Raw genomic sequence first — 18,579 nt, forward strand, 5'->3', positions numbered from 1 at the left:
GTGTTTCTCTTCATTTTATTTTAAAATGAGAAATCCAACTGCCTGTTTGTCGTGTAAACTTTTGGATTTAATAGTGAAATACTAATTCAAAATGACAAAAGGTAAAAAAAAAAAAGTGAAAACTGAGTCATTAATATATGACTGAGCCAGGAGATACATGGGAAACAAATATTAACAGTTTATACCATTAATCTAGAAAGTGACAGAATTTTATTTTAATCTTAAATATGAATCAGATTCACATTTTCAAGATGGTAAATTAATCTTATATAAATTGGAATGAAGAAAGATGCATGTGTCTTGGAATTTAAAGGAGAAATATGATTTGGACAGGCAACAGACTGTGGAAGAGGGAAGATACTCCAAGGAGAGAAACCTCCTGAGAAGAGACCTAAGCTCAGATTTGTGTGTTGTCTCTTCGATCCATAAGTAGAAACGCAGTTTGTATTGAGAAACAGAGAACAGATGGCTTCAGTACCTTCTGCAATCCTCAAAACAAGATCAGTGAGGACATGAAAGTCTGTTCTGCAGCAAATTTGAACCAGTGAACCCTTTTGAGAAGGAGAGTGATGCAATCCAATGATGCTTTGGGAAAAACCCAAAAGTAGTGTTAGATCATGAAAGAGGAGAAAATTAGTTTTATCCATAATGTCAGGAAGTGAAAATGCAAATAAAAAGATTTTTTTAAAAAGTACTGATGAGCTTTTTCAAAAGGCATTCACAATCCTTTCTGTGAGAAGAGGTTTGAAGTTTCTGTCAGGAGCCAAGGACAGTTTTTGCATGCCATTTTATCTATAACATAGAGCCTAGCTTTTGTGTCTGTATTTGGATGTGGGAATGTGACATCCATTGGCAGAATGCAGCACACTCAGGGCAGACACTTGGGCTCAGTGAGCCCAATCTGCATTCAGTCAACTCCCTCTTGCCTCATTTTTCTCTTCCTTATTTCTTAGTCCTCTCAGTTTATCTTCAACTCCAAGACTTTTTCCTTCATTATTTGCTGCTTTTCAATATTACGTGGCTGTGTCTGGCTTTACTCAGACAACATGATTCTCCTCCTCTCTTCTGTCCACCCCACTATTTTCAATTTCCATTTTGACCTGTAAATATAAGTGTAAAAGAAACATAAGTTACCTGTTTAACTACAGCTGTGTTGTATGTTTATAAAGTCAGCAATGTGTCAAACCATGGCTCTTTATTTCATACTTTGAAGATTTGATGAGAATTCATGATATTAATAAGCTTGTGAGGAAATTATTACATGACACATAACAGTGAAATAACGTGCACTGTCTCTTAAAAGCATACCTCTAACACCTCTACCAAGCCATCATGCACTCTCTCTCTCTCCCTATATACATATATATATATATTTGAATACATAAAAATAAATGTATTATTCCTAATATCGTATTACTGACTAAGGCTTTGCATACATATGTTTCACTTGGGGGAGACTGAGTTGATTGGGTTTGGAAATAAAGGCCTTGACGACCATGAAAGATTCTTCATGCCAGTTTCCTGTGATAGGGCAGTAAAGGAAATGAGAGTTTGTGACATTAGTTTTGAGAAAAAGTGAGCTGATAAAATATAACATAATAAAATATTGTATTCATGTATCTTCATATTCGTGTCCAATTTGAAGAAACAACAAATCATAAAAAAAGAAAAATATATAGTCTCCACCTCTCTGCTTACTAAAGTTAAATATTGCATTTCTCTGTTGAGAAATAACAATTCAAAACTGTGAGTCTTAAATTTATCAAAATCTTCCTGACAGTAATAGAGACCAGTTAGTCTTGATTTGTTCTACTGTCCCACACTGTGATTCTTTAGGAGAGTTCTGATACAGACTAAATGAAGAGATGATTTTCCTTATGTGGACAGAGAGTGAAGAGGTATAGTGTTAAAATATACCAGTTTTTTAGTGCACAAGGGTTGTAAAATGGAGCCATGAGAAAAATCTTAGATGGCAAATGAGACCTAATTATAGAGTCAGCTCCAGTCATTTGTTAATAATGGAGACACAGCAGCACAGCAGGAAATGATTACAGTGCTCCATTAAACAATTTATCTTCTATAAGCTGCTCCAGCAAATTCTATTTGGAGGTTTGGACACAGAATGAACTGCAGGATGTCAGTAACCTTTCAGTTCCTAGATGATCCCAGCTATGTGAGTAGGATCGAGGCTTAAAGCAGTATATGGCCCCAGTTAGGCAAAAAGCTAAATAAGAATACAAATAAATACAGATCAAAGAAATATACGGTCCATGGAGTTCCTCAGGCTGCAAAGCTTTCTCAGCACTCCTGATCTCCTAATTTAAAAACTAGTTAATTATGGGGGCTGGTCCCATGGCTTAGTGGTTGTTTCATACACTCTGCTTCAGTGTCCCGGTTTGCAGGTTCAGATCCCAGCCACGGAACTATACCACTCATCAGCCATGTTGTGGCAGAGACCCAAAAATAAAATAGAGGAAGATTGGCACAGATGTTAGGTCAGGGCTGATCTTTCTCAAGCAAAGGAAAAAAAGGAGGAAGATAGGCAACAGATGTCAGCTCAGGGCTAATGTTCCTCAGTGAAAACACACAAAAAAATAATTAATTATGTAATATAAGTCCAACTTGAAAAAGTTGATTAGTCTGATATTCTGTGTATAATTCAAGGATGTGGCACAATTGCTTGAAACTTTATTTTGTAGAAGAAAAAAATGTCAAATGTTTAGAAGGTGACGACGTAAGTAATCAATAAGCGTGAAAAAATCATAAGCATTTTGCAATCTTAATTATTGCCTCTAGGTTTTTGGGTTTTTTTAGGGGTGGCATATAATGTAGTGTTGCACAAGGATGAATGACAGACTAAGCTTTTAGAAGGTTTTAAATGGGAATTGTGTGCAGAAAGAATGAAAAAAGTAAAGATTCTTTAAAAAAATTAAGTGACGTGTTGTAGTTATCCACACAATAAGGACTGGGTTTCTAGACAAGCATTCTAAATATGAGAAACATTTCTAAGAGAATTTGGAATATACTAAGACTTTAGGACGTGGTGAATATCTATTAGAATTGTTGAGTTGTTAGATTCATGCAATAGATGAATAACGCTCAGATAGAGTTTAGAAGGATATAAAGGTGAAAGAGACAGGACAGCCCTGCCATTTGTTCACAGGTTAGTGGGGGGCCATTTAGAATAACAATTTATTACACTGGAATATGGTAAATAGAAATAGAGAGGTGTGTTTTAAACTTTATATATAGTCTTCTAGTTATTTAGAATGCCAGGAGAAATGAATTTTTTAAAATAATTATGATAAGAAGTAATTAGCAGGTTAGAGATGTCAGCAAACATTAGAGTGACAGAAAGCAGATAGAAATCAGTGGATGAATAAATAAAAGTCCCCGCACAAATACATGAATAAAAGAGGAAGCTGACAAGAAATATTTTCCATGTAAGGGCTCAGATTGCCTTGAAATCTCCTGGGAAGAATGGATGAGAATGAAAAGTGTAGCTTTGAGAGGGACATTAAGTGAAAGACTTTTACTGAAAAAGATGCAGACCTGACCCCCACCATCCCTTTCTTTCCTACCTCCGCATACAGTGCAGTCAGAAAGGAGACATTTACTAGAAACAAAAATATCCAAAGATCTGTTGGAGCTACATTGGTCAGACTGCCTGGAGGTATTATGGCTTCTAGTGTAATATAAGCAGCCCGGGAAAGCTTTTCTTCTTTTGGCACTTGTTGCCTCCAGATCAACAATCTGTTTCTACAGCCACATCATAAAGTTTGCTCATTCATCCAGGCCAGCACACTGAGTTGTGTGAAGTCCTAAAGCAACCACCCCCTTTGCAGGAGAGGGTTAGAGAAGAAAGGACAATATCTGAACCACAAAAGAAAAAACACCAGCATTTCCTTTAACAAATGTCTTGATTCACTAAGTATCTAATGAATGTGACTCACTAAATCTGTCTTGATGGAATTTACGTCCTAATGAGGAGAGTCAGACAAAAAGCAGAAAAACTAGTATAGTCTTAGATGAGAGAAATGCCAAGTAGAAAAAAAAGGCAAGGTAGGTAGCTTATGTAGAGAGAGGCCACGAAGCTCTATGAAGTGGAAAGCATTTGAATAAGAGCCTGAAAGCAGTGAGGGACTTGGTCTAAGGCACAGAGGGTGGTCAGAGGGAACAGCCAGTGCAAACACCCTGGATTAGAGCATTTGAATGTGTTCCAGAGATGAAGAGGCTAGTATGGCTGGAGGGGAGCTGAGCCAATGAGTTGGTAGGTGCAGAGGTCAGGAGTATAATGGGTTCCATTTCTGTGCACATAAAATAGAACGAACTCCAGGATGTACATGAAATCAAGAACAGGCAAAACATAAGCCTTTTAGATAGATATTAAAATATAGGTTATGTCTAGGGCAGGATGGACTGTGAAAGGATATGAGGAAATCCTTTGGAAATGTTCCATATTTTTATTTGCGTGATAGTTGCATAGGTTTAGCCATTTATAAAATTTTATCCATGGTACGTTGAAGATGAATTCACTCAACACTCTTTTCAATATATATGTTTCACTACCATAAGAACTATATACAAATGTCAGGAGACAACAGTATAATATTGCCAAATTATACTTGATAATTACTTGATTATTGATATAACTTGGTTGCATGATAACATGTTCATTACACTTTAATTAGCTTTAAATCTATTATAATGGAGCATTTTAAATGGTATTAGGCTAATATGCTTGCTTTTGCTATAGAGTGGTACAAAACAGGTAAGAAATAGCATTATAATGTCATGCTTTAAATCAGAGTTTTTGTAAACTAAAATGCACAATTTTAATCCATTTGGCAGAACCACAAGGAAATTTTTATTTCCCAAAAGTTAAAACCAAAATATCAGGCACACTTCTCTGAATTGCTCCCAGAAGAGGAAAAGCTCATGCAAAGGGATAGAAAGGAAGCCAATGCCTTGATCAATGAAGAGAGTGACAAGAGAAAAAAAGAGAAATAGGTGAAAAAATAGAAAATTAAAAATATGCTACTGTGTAGAAGAGTCTTGCTAAGGGAGTGGAAGAGATTAATTTTATATAAATTAGAATAATCTAAAATAAATCCCTCCAATAGTATTTATTTAAAAATATTTCTATGGTACACAGTGTATTTCAGGTAATGTTCACACATTATAAGTGTGATCTCATTTAGTCTTAACACGCTGCACTATATATATTAACAAATACCAGAAATTACACACTATAAAAATAAGGCTTGGAGAAATTAATTGTCTAAAGTTACACAGCCAAAATAGCCTGTTCCAGATGTTTGAGCTATGTTCTTGCATTCTCTTCTAGTTTGCTTCTCCGGTAAAATGGCCAATCCAACAATGTCTCATGGATTCACCTGGTCTTAAGAGATAGAATAAAGGATGGACATATTGGTGAGGAACTACTTCCACCACACCTCACCGTTATTAGCAATATGTATTATTTAATGAACTTCTGATTGATGAGTTCTCAATGTCTTTTGTTTATCTGGCATTTGACTAATCTTATCCCACTTTCACTAAAACATGCTTCCCTCTGCACCTTGGTAGACGGAATTTTTATTAGAATCATAGTGTGATATGCTAAGTTCCGTGGAAAATGCCATTGATTTCCAAGGAATTCATGAGTCTTCTGATGACTCAGCGTATTTCTGAAGGGATTATCCATGGTACATATTTGAGCTGACTGGTTGCTAAAATTAGACTATATGCATTTTTGGAACTTTCTTATGTCTGTTAGGTTCATGTTTTAGATTTAAAGTCACATCAAGCTAAAAATAAGGTTTAATATTCTTAGTCTAGAATTTTAAAAAAATCACATCCAGAGAAAGAACTTTTTTTTTGAGGAAGTTTAACCCTGAGTTAACATCTGCTGCCAATCCTCCTCTTTTTGCTGAAGAAGGCTGGCCCTGAGCTAACTTCCATGTCCATCTTCCTCTACTTTACATGTGGGACACCTACCGCAGCAAGGCTTGCCAAGTGGTACCACGTCCAGACCCGGGATCTGAACTGGCGAACCCTGGGCCGCCAAAGCAGGATGTGCGAAATTAACTGCTGCATCATGAGACCAGCCCCAAGAGAAATAACTTTTTATGTGTAGACAATATCATAAAGAGTGGTGATCTAGGCTGGAAGTCCTTGACATTTCCATAACACAATCCCAGCCATTTCTCACATGTTGTATTTTCCACAGTGAATATATTTATCGTGGCATGGGAGAATCAGAATTCCAACTCTGAGTTCATCCTGCTGGGAATTTTCAGTCACAGACCCAGCTGCATCTTTCACTTCTCTCTGGTCTTGGTCATCTTCACAGTGGCCTTCATGGGAAACACTGCCATGGTTCTCCTCATCTACCTGGACACTCGGCTCCACACTCCCATGAACTTCCTCCTCAGCCAACTGTCCCTCATGGACCTCACGCTCATCTGCACCACTGTACCCAAGATGATCTTCAACTACTTGTCTGGCAAGAAGTGCATCTCTCTGGCCAGTTTTGTGGTGCCCAGATATTCTTCTCTGTGTCCCTGCTTGGAGCTGATTGTTTCCTGTTGGCTGCAATGTCCTATGACTGTTATCTTCTCATTTGCCACCCATTACAATACTCAAATCTCACAAGCCAGAAAGTCTGTGGTAATCTGGTTGTTTCTTCCTGGATTTTTGGCTTTCTTGATGGCATAATTCTCATTGCATTTGCATTGTCCTTCTCATATTGTGGTGCCTGGCAAATACCCATTTTTTCTGTGATTTCCCTGTCCTTCTCACTTTCTCATGCAGTAACACATTGCTATTTGAAAGAATATTTATTTGCTGTGTTATTATGCTTCTCTTCCCTGTAGCAGTCATCATTGCTTCCTGTGTTCACGTTATTCTGGCTGTCATTTGCATGGGATCTGGGCAGGGTTGCCGCAAAGCTTTCACCACCTGTTCCTCCCACCTCATGGTGGTGGGAATGTACTATGGAGCTGGTATGTTCATATACGTGCAACCTGTTTCTGATCATTCCCCCATGCAGGAAAAGATGGTGTCTGTCTTCTTTGCTATTCTTACACCCATGGTGAATCCCCTCATCTACAGCCTCTGCAACAAGAAAGCGGCCAGAGCATTCATAGAGGTGTTAGGGAAGGGCAAGTCTGGAGATAAAATTGCATAATTAACTTTTTCTACATTTTTTGCTTTATTCTTCAATTTAGATATTTAACTCATATAATTCAGCACAGAATATTTACCCATATTTGTATCAATAGATTTATAGGCAAGTGTACAATATGTAGAAAGTGAAAAACTGTCTCTGTGCTTGCTTGTTCAAATAATATATTTCTTTTGTTATGGAAATTTGAAGTATGTCTACAAGTAAATATTTGTTGCAACACAATATGCGTAACTGTATAGTTTGTTTTATACCATACTAGCGAAAAAATGAGAGGTATTTACTCATCATAATACCACATAGTACCATAATGCCACAGAGCATTTACAAACATTCTGTGGTTTTTAACATATAATAGTTTTATCTTTGGCCAATCAAAGAATTCTGAGGAGTTTAATATCATATCTCAAATTGGTCAACTTGTAAAAATGAATGATCAAGTTAATTATATTGAAAGTTATAGCTATATATATGAGATTGTTATAAAAATTAATAAAATTTATCCAGTAGATAACACAGGTATTAGACTGGTGGTTAGGCTTATTGAGCCTATCTTGTAATGAACACCATCCTCCTTCAGGATATCAGAGTTTTGGGAACCCCCATTTATTTCGTTTTTCTACAGACATCAGCCTTCTACATGGGAGACTGAAATGTGAACAAGAATCCTGAAAGTTTGGATTTTTCATCCTTAGACATCTTGACCCTTATGTGGGTCATGTACTGTATTGCACGTAAAAGTGATCAATTTTGTAAAAAAAAAAAATCTAGGTTTTATGAAGTCTAGATATTTTCTATATATCATGTGAGACATCATTATAGGTATTGTTGTAATGATATTTATATAAAATTTAATGCAATTCTGAAGAATCTTGTGTTTTTATGAGAAACAAGCACTATGCCTTAAACTGTTGTTTTAAAACTCCGTTGTAACATCCCCACTATATTATTTCCTTCACTGAATATCACATTAATACAAGCTTAGCAGCTCTAAATAACAACTATTTATTACCTCATAGTATATATGAATAAGAATTTTGGTGTGACTAATCTGTGGTATTCTGCTTAAGGTATCACAAGGTGGCAATCCATGTGCTGGCTCGGGGCACAGTTTCACCTGAGGCTCAGGGTCATATTCCAAGCTCATGTAGTCATTGAAATAATTTATTTCTTGTACCTGAGTAACTCATGCTAGCCTGCTTCTTCAAGGCCAGCAGGAGAGTCTCTCTGACCTCAGGGACGGCCTAAGGGAGGAGCTGGTGATGTCAGCATGATGACAGAGTGAAGTTTCCAGGGACTCCCTCCCCTCCAACATACAACGAAAAGGGGCATCCACACTCCAAAAGATCACTTCCTAACACAACAGAAAAAAAATGACAGAGAGACACAGAGCCACACAATGGATGAAGAGCAGAGAGGCTGGAGCCCCTGTCGGATGAGCTGGAACAGGGTAAGAGGGAACTTCGCCCCTCAACTAAAGACTGTGATCCATGACCATGGGAGGTTCTGTGAGGGAAGGAATGGGGGAAGTGATGCTCATTTGCAGGATCACCAAGGACTCACTAGTGCCCTTGCAGCCTAGAGGGAAGCCCTCTAATGGGGCAAAAGCTTTTGCAGGGGGGGTGACATCGTTAAGCCAACACCTGAGGAGACCAGATAGTGAAAGTGAGAAAGCCCTGAGAGCACACCGGAAAAAGTGCCCCTCCCGCAACCTGCCCAGTGCCTGGTATCTCGGCTGAAGGTGGCGGGCTTAGAATACCCAGCTTTCAACCCCCATCCAGAGGCGATACTCAGTAACTGAAACCAAATAATATCAGAATGCAAAAGACCCAACCTATCTCCTCTAATGACATCAGACAGTATATCAAATCTCCAGACCAGAAAGAAAATGACAAGCACTCAGAATTCAGTCCTGAGGACACAGGAATATGTAACCTAAATGAGAATGAATTCAAAATGGCTATCATCAAAAAACTCAAGTTGGTAGAGGTATTAAGGCCACTCCATCAAGAAGAAATAACACTTAAAAATATCTATGCACCCAACACAGTAGCAACAAAGTTCATAAAGCAACTATTAACAAACCTAAAAGAAGATATTAATAATAACAAATAATAGTAGGGGAAATCAACACTCCACTCACATCAATGGATAGATCATCCAGACTGAAAATCAACAAGGAGACAGTGAAATTAAATGAAAAGCTAGACAAGATGGACTTAATAGACATATATAGAACACTCCATCCAAAAACAGCAGACACATTCTTCTCAAGTGTGGAAAGTACATTCTCAAGGATAGACCATACGTTGGGAAATAAGGCAAGCCTCGACAAATTTAAGAGGATTGAAATAATAACAAGCATCTTGTCCTATCATAATGCTATAAAGCTAGAAATTAATTACAAGAAAAAAGCTGAGAAAGGGACGAAGATGTGGAGACTAAACAATATGCTATTGAAGAAGCAGTGAATCATTGAACAAATTAAAGGAGGGAAGGCCTAAGTCCTCTTTTGAAGGTCTACCCTCTGGTTAAGTCAGGCCATTGCAGGACAATCTCTCCTGGATTACTTACAGCCGACTAACTGGAATCTTCATGACATCTTCACAATCACTTAACTCTTGCCTTATGGAATATCCTAATCGTGGAAGCAATGCCAGGGGATATAGACCATGGGAACAGCTCAGGATTCTTTCTACCACACACACTCAGATAACTTACAGATTCCCTATCTATGAAAGACATAAAAATGCAACTGCAATAACTTTTCCTGTCAATAATGTGAGAAAATATTAGTGATGTCTTAATGATTGACTGAATTATTTCACCTTTTGATATTCTTTTATGGACTGTCGGGTCAAAGGGCTGGTAGTGAGGGCAAAAGGCTAAGAGGGGGAACGTACCAGCTGTTGAGTCTGAATAGGCAAATGTGTCTTCAAGTTTTTCCTCTTCCCACCCTTAAGGAGGTCTTGGTAGAGCCGTCTGAAGAGGACCTCTGCCCAAGACCTCAGATAAAGAGGCCCAGCAGCGAGGGTTCCACCAGAGCTAGGAGAGCAAATGTGTAAGAACATGACCAACCAATGGGTCCTAGTCCTTGGCTGCAGCTCCCTACTGAGTCTGTAATGCGTTGGCTGTGCACCAGGTCTGCAGTGGGAAGGTCAGATTTTTTCTCTTTAATGTATTTAATGTGTACATTTTCCTTCAAATGCATATTGACCATCATTAAAGAAATATTTGATATCAAATATTGTTTACTAATTTTGGAGTTAGTGGAAGATAGGACAGAAAAGGGGTGTCCTCTCTATTGTGAATTGGGAAAATATTCAGGGTGGTCATCCCAGAGTACCATGTACCACCTCATTTTTTCCACTAATGATTAAAAACAAATATGCTAAGAAAAACAGAATATAATCAATAGCCATACATGTTCCTAAAACTACAGAAAGTTAAAATTTAGTGTATTCAGAGCAACCCTTCAAAGTGTGATAGGGATATGAGGTTGAGGCTCCATTATAGTAAAGTCATCATGAGCACTCCACCTGACTCTCACCCATCGTGTATATTCCTAATTCAAACAGCATTTAAAGACCACATTATTGTGTCTCAATTTATCTTGCAAAACGTGGATGCAATCTGTGGAGAAATAAGAACTTGCTATTCTTGGTGGAATTCTAAGTTACTAAAATCGATCAGGAAAGTAATTTAGCCTTACTCATTCAGACATGTAATCTTTTTGTAGCTTTGAACGAACAGTTTCCTGGGTAAAATCTTATCTTAAATAATGAGTAATCACATCTTTATACACAAGTAAGTAAAGGAGAAAAAGTATACATAATATATATGACCAATTGTAGAAAAAAGGGTTAATTAAATAAGTTCCCTACTTTTTCATCAATTTCATGTTTGCATGTAATTCATAACTCCTAAATAATCAAATCTGTGTATGTGACAGTGCAGTAATTGGTTCTAATTCTGTTTTCATTTAGAAAGTATAGACTTCTCAAGACAGTTCATGGTCAGTCCAGTTATCACCAGATATTAGGCACTATTTCCTCAAAACTCTTATCAACAGCTTTTTCACCTTCATATGTAAGGAATAAAAGGTATGATAGGACCAGGGTTTTGTTTCTAATGACTTCCTCACTTTGATTATAGTGGAAAATCACATTTTATTGTATCAGGAAAATTCTGTTTTCTCACCTTTAAACATATACATTAGAAGCATTTAAGTATAAACTCCCTCCTCTAGTTACACATCAGCTGAGATGGTTTCTGCTCATATAATTGGTTTTCCTACCTCACTTCCTTTCTTTTTATTTCCCTCACTCCTTTCCTTCTTCCATCCCTTCTTTCTTTACTTAGTCACTCATTTCCAAACTTTCTTTACTTCTATATCTGTCATCTCCTAATAGCAACCTCTTTAAATCTTTCTTCTTTTTATAGCAACTCTATTTGTTCTTTCCTGGTCTTCAGTCCAAAAACGTATATCTCCCTCCTACCCAATGATTGTCTTTTAGCTGACTTTCTCACATTCACAGTAAACTTTACCCATTTTTACCTTTATATCTTTGTTCATGCTGTCAAAGGGATTCTCGTGTAGAAGAACATGCACAGATGTTTAGAAGTATATTTATGGTTAAATAGTAAAATACCCTGAAATTGGTCTAATAATTAACTTGTGAGGGCTTATTGGAGGCTTTGGGCCAGGCAGTGATGCATGGAGGGAAGTGGAATAGAAAGAGCCTAGTAGTGATTTTCAAGAGAGTCATTGTCCAGAGCTGGCATACACTATAGATGCAAGAGGCAGTAATATTCTGTTGGTGGGGAAAATTTTTAAATAACAAGGAGGATATTGACTGCAAGGTAAAGGTAGCATAGAGGAAGAAGAAGTGCATAATGATAATGGGAACAATCCAGAAAGAGGATATAATACTTGTAAACATATATGCACCCAACATCAGAGCACCTAAACATACAAAGCAATTATTAACAGATAAAAGGAGAAATAGACAGTAACATAATAATAGTAGAGGGCTTTAACACTCCAATTACACCAATGGATACATCATCTAAACAGAAGATCAAGAAGAAACATTGACCTTAAATGACACATTAGACCAGATGGACTTAGTAGATATATACAGATCATTACATCCCAAACAACAGAATATACATTCTTTTCAATTGCAAATAGTACATTCTTCAGGATTGATCACATATTAGGACACAAAATAAGCCTTAATAAATCTAAGAATATTGAAATAATATAAACAAATTTTTTGACCACAAAGGTAAGAAACTAGAAATCAACTACAGGAAGAAAATGGAAAAGTCACAAACATGTGGAGATTAAACAAAATGCTACTGAACAATGACTGGGTCAATGAAGAAATCAAGGGAGAAATAAAAAATTCCTGGAGATGAATGAAAATAAAATTACAACATGCCAAAATTTATGGGATACAGCAAAAGCAGTGCCAAGAGCAAAGTTCATAGCAATTCAGGCTTACTTCAATGAACAAGAAAAATTCCATATAAATAGTGAAACAGCATACCTAAAGCAACTGGAAATAGAAGAACAAACAAAACCTCAAAGCAGTAGAGGGAAGGAAATAATAAAATTGAGCAGAAATAAATGAAATAGTGACTTAAAAATAATTTTAAAAATCAATGAAACTAATAGCTTGTTCTTTAAAGAGATAAACAGAATTCACAAAACTGTAGCTAGACGCAACAAGAACAAAAGAGAGAAGGCACAAATAAATGAAATCAGAAATGAAAGAAGAGAAATTACAATGGACACCTCAGAAATACAAAAGAATCTAAGGGAAAACTATGAAACACTATATGACAACAAATGGGATAATCTAGAAGAAATGGATAAATTCTTACAATCATACAACCTTCCACAACTAAATCAAGAAGAAATAGAGAATTTGAATAGACCAACCACCAGTAAGGAGATCAATACAGTAATCAAAAACCTCCCAAAAATAGAAATTCAGGACCAGACAGCTCCCCTCGTGAATTTTACCAAACATTCAAAGAAGACTTAATACCTATCCTTCTCAAACACTTCCAAAAATTTGAAGAGGAGGGAAGGATTCCTACCTCATTCTATGATGCCAGCATTACCTTGACACCAAAACCAGACAAGGACAATACAGAAAAGAAAATTACAAGCCAATATCAGTGATGAACATTGATGTAAAAATTGTCAACAAAATACTAGCAAATCAAATACAACAATGCATTAAATAGATGACACACCATGATCAAGTGGGATTCACTCCAAGAATGCAAGGATGGTTCAACATCCACAAATCAATCATTGTGATACACTACATTAACAAATTGAAGAATAAATATCACATGATCACCTCAATAGACACAGAGAAAGCATTTGACAAAAAATACAGCATCCATTTATGATAAAAAGTCTGAAAAAAGTGTATAGAAGGAAAATATTTGAACATAATCAAGACCATATATGACAGACCGACAGCTAATGTCATTCTCAATGGAGAAAGACTGAAAGCTATCTCTCTAAGTACAGGAACCAGGCAAAGATGCCCACTTTTGGCATTCTTATTTAATATAGTATTGGAAGTCCTAGCAAGAGCAATCAGGCAATAAAAAGAAATAAAAGGGATTCTAATTGCAAAGGAAGGATTGAAATTTTACTGTTTGCAGGTGACATGATTTTACATATAGAAAATCCTAAAGAATCCACCAAAAAAATTTTAGAAATAATAAACAAATGCAGTAAAGTTGCAGGATAGAAAATCAACATACAAAAATCAGTTGCATTTCTATACACTAACAACAAAGTACCCGAAAAAGAAATTAAGAACACAATCCAATTTACAATTGGACAAAAGCAATCAAATACCCAGGATTAAATTTAACTAATGAACTGAAAGAGCTATGCACTGAAAAATATAAAACATTGCTGAAAAAAATGAAGACACAAAGAAATGGAAAGATATTCCATGCTATTGGATTGGAAGAATTAACATGGTTGAAAATTCCATACATACTAAAGCAATCTACAGATTCAATGCAATTCCTTTCAAAGTTTCAAGGACATTTTTCACAGAAATAGAACAAAGATTCCTAAAATTTATATGGAACGACAAAAAACTCCAAATACTAAAGGAATCCTGAGAAAAAATAACAAAGATGAAGGTATGACGCTCTCTGATTTCAAAATGTACTACAAAGTTATAGGAACCATAACAGTATGGTAGTAGCACAAAAATAGGCACATGGATCAATGGAACAGAATTGAAAGCCAAGAAATAAACCTACACATCTATTTACAGCTAATCTTTGACAAAGGAGCCAAGACCATACAATGGAGAAAAGGAAGTCTCTTCAATAAATGATGTTGTGAAAACTAGACAGCCACATGTAAAAGAATGAAAATTGATCATTATCTTACACCATACACAAAAATTAACTCAAAATGAATTAAAGACTTGAATTTAAGACCTGAAACCATAAAACTTCTAGATAAAACATAGGCAGTACACTTTTCCACATTGGGCTTAGCAGCATATTTTCGAATACCATGTGTGACCAGGAAAGGGAAACAATAGAAAAAATAAACAAATGGGACTATATCAAACTAAAGGGCTCCCTCTAGCAAAGGAAACCATCAAGAAACTGAAGAGACAACATAACAATTGAGAAAAGATATTTGAAAACCATATGTGTGAAAAAGGGTTAATATCCAAACTATATAAAGAACTCATACATTTCAACATCAAAAAGCTAACGATCCAATTAAAAACGGGCAAAAGATATGAACAGACATTTTTCAAAAGAAGATATTCAGCTCCAAAAGGCATGTGAGAAGATGTTCAACATCACTAATTATAGGGAAACACAAATGAATACTACAATTAGATATCACTTTACAGCCATCAGAATAGCTATAATTAAGAAGACAAGAAATAACAAGTGTTGAGGATGTGGAGCAAAGGGCACTCTCATACACTGCTGGTGGGTATGCACACCAGTGCCGTCACTATGGAAAATAGTATGGAGATTCCTCAAAAAATTAAGAACTACTATATGATCCAGCTATTCCACTGCTGGGTATTTATCCAAAGATCATGAAAACACGAATGCATAAAGATATATGCACCCCATCTTCATTGTGGCATTATTCGCCAAGACTTGGAAACAATCTAAGTGCCCGTCAAGGGCTGAATGGATAAATAGGATGTGATGTATATACACAATGGAATGCTACTTAGCCATAAAAAAAGATGAAATCTTGCCATTTATGACAACATGGATGGACCTACAGGGTATTATGCTAAGCAAAATAAGTCAGAGGGAGAAAGTCAAATGCCATATGATCTCACTCATAAATAGAAGACAGCAACAACAACAACAAACACATAGAGACAGAGATTGGATGGGTGGTTACCAGAGGGGAAAGGAGGAGGGAGGAGAGTAAAAGGGGTGACTGGGCAAACATGTATGGTGATTGATGGTAATTAGTCTTTGAATGGTAAAAATAAGGTAACCTATTTCAAATTTTTTGGATAAATACCCAGTAGTGGGATAGCTGGATTGTATGGTATTTCTACTTTTAATTTTTTGAGAACTCTCCATACAGTTCTCCATAGTGGCTGCACCAGTTTGCATTCTCACCAGCAGTGGATGAGCATTCCATTTTCTCCACATCTTCTCCAACATTTGTGGTTTTTTTGTCTTGGTCATTATAGCTACTCTGAACAGTGTAAGGTGATATCTCATTGTAGTTTTGACTTGCATTTCCCTACTAATTAGTGATGTTGAGCATCTTTTCGTGTGTCTGTTGGCCATCTGACTATCTTCCTTGGAAAAATGTCTATTCATTTCCTCTGCCCATTTTTTGATCGGGTTGTTTTTTGTTGTTGTTGTTGGGTTGTATGTGTTCTTTATACGTTTTGGAGATCAACTCCTTGTCTGATAAATGATTTTCACTCATATGTGGAAGATAACAAATATCTGGATAAAGAGAACAGATTAGTGCTTACCAGAGGGGAAGGAGGTTTGGGGGTCGGTGAAAGGGACAAAGGGGTACATATATATGGTGACGGATAAAAATTAGACTATTGGGGGTGACAACAATGAAGTGTATGCAGGAATTGATAAACAATAACGTATGCCCCAAATTATGCCATGTTATAAACCATTATAATCTTAATAAAATTACTTAAAAATAAATTAAAACATAAGATAAAAATAATGTAATTTACACAGAAATCCAAATTTTATGATGCACATCTGAAACTTATAGAATGCTCTTAACCAATATTACCTCAATTAAAAAAAATGTTAAAAGAAGTTCTTCAGAGACAAGGAGAACTGTATAGATCAGAAACCTGGATCTACGTAAAGAAAGGAAGAGCATAGGAGAAGGTATAAATGAAAGCAAAATAAAAATTTTATTTTTCTTAGTCTTAATTGATCTAATATAACATTTTGTTCAAAATAATAAAAACGACAATGAATTTGATGATTATAGATGACGCATAAGTGAAATGCATGACAGCAAAGATACAAGAATGGGGAGGAAGAATTGAGAATACTTAACTATTATATGGTATGTGCAGAACCAGTGAAAAGGTATAATGTTAATTAAAGTGGACTTAGATTAGTTGTAATTGCATATCACAAACTTTAGCACAACTATTAAAAAAGTAAAACAAAATTATAAATGACATGCTTGAAAAAAGAGAAAATAGAATCACATATAATATTCAATTAAAAACACCAAAGTTAGAAAAAGAGTGCAAGACAGAAATAAGACAAAGGAACAAGGACAACAAGTAGAAAAGAGTAAGATGTAAGTAGATGTTAACTCAAATGTGTCAATAATCAATTTAAATCTCAGTGGTCTAAATACACCAATTAAAAGACAGTGATTGTCAGAGTGCATCAAAAATCAGACCCAACTCTGTGTTGTCTACAAGAAACCCACTTTAAATATAAAGACATGAATAAACTAAAATTATTATGTTTTAAATATTTATTTATTTTTTTTATTGAGGTAATATTGATTTGTAGCATTACATAAATTTCAGGTGTACAGAGGGTGTACAGGTGAACAGAAGTGATTATATTTTGATTTCATCTATAGACTACATCATGTTCACCACCAAAAGTCTAGTTTCCACCTGCCTCAGTACACTTGTGTCCCTTTACCCTATACGCCCTCCTACCAACCCATTCCCCTATGGTAACTACCAATCTATTCTCCATATCTTTGTTTGTTTGTATGTCTTCCAAGTATGGGTGAAATCATACAATTAAAAGAGATGGAGAAAGATATACTATGCTAACAATAGTATAAAAGAATAGTGGGGAAACTATATTAATTTCGGGCAGATCAGACATCAGAGCATGGGAGAATTATCAGGAAAAAAGAGTGGCATTACATAATGATAAAGTGGTCAATTCTACAAGAACATATAACAATCCTTAGTGTTTACACACCTAACAAAGTATCAAAATATATGAGGCAAATGCTGACAGAATGCAGGGTAAATAGATGAATATACTATTTTAGTTGGAGACTTCAACTTTCTCTATTAGAAATGAACAGACCTGGTAGGCAGAACAATTAGTAAGGGCATAGTTAAACACAAAAGCATTATCAATCAATTGTGTATTATTGAGATCTATAGAATACTTCATCCAACAATAGCAGGGTGCACAACCTTTTTCAAGCTCATATGGAATATTCACCAAGATAGACCACATTCAGAGCCATATAGCACATAGATTCAGAAAACACAAATTATACAATTTATACTTTCAGACCACAATAGAAATAAATTAGAAACCAATAAGAGAAATAAAGTTGAAAAATTCCCAATATGTGGAGACTAAACACAACGTGTAAATAACACATGATTCAAAGAAGAGATCTCAAGATAAATTTAAAAAATAGTTTGAACTAAATGAAAATAAAGACACAATTTATCAAAATTTGTGCAATGCAGTAATAGTGTTCTTAAGGGGGACTTTTAACATTTAACATACATATTAGAAAAGAAAAAAGATCTAAAATTAATAACCTAAGCTTCCACCTTAGGAAACTAGAAAAAGAAGGGCAAATTAAAGTCAAAGTAATCAAAAGAAAAAATAGAGCAAAACCAATGTAGTTAAAAATAGGAAATAGAGAAAATCAACACAACCTAGAGCTGATTCTTTTAAAAGATCAATAAAAGTGATAAGACTCCAGCTAGACTAACTAAGAAAAAAAAAGTACGAGAAGGAACACATGATACTGATACGACAATGAAGAGGGAGCATCACTGTGGATACAATGCATATTAAAAAGGCAAGAAAGGAATACCATTACAACTCTATGCCAAGAAATTTGA

At 35.7% G+C, this 18,579-nt stretch overlaps 1 pseudogene; it reads left to right on the forward strand.

The window, feature by feature from the left end:
* The first annotated feature begins 4,737 nt into the window (after positions 1–4,737).
* LOC138919969 (olfactory receptor 2M3-like) lies at positions 4,738–7,192 on the forward strand (annotated as a pseudogene).
* The last annotated feature ends 11,387 nt before the right edge of the window (positions 7,193–18,579 follow it).

The sequence above is a fragment of the Equus caballus genome, chromosome 21, assembly GCF_041296265.1.
Source record: "Equus caballus isolate H_3958 breed thoroughbred chromosome 21, TB-T2T, whole genome shotgun sequence".
Taxonomy (NCBI): domain Eukaryota; kingdom Metazoa; phylum Chordata; class Mammalia; order Perissodactyla; family Equidae; genus Equus; species Equus caballus.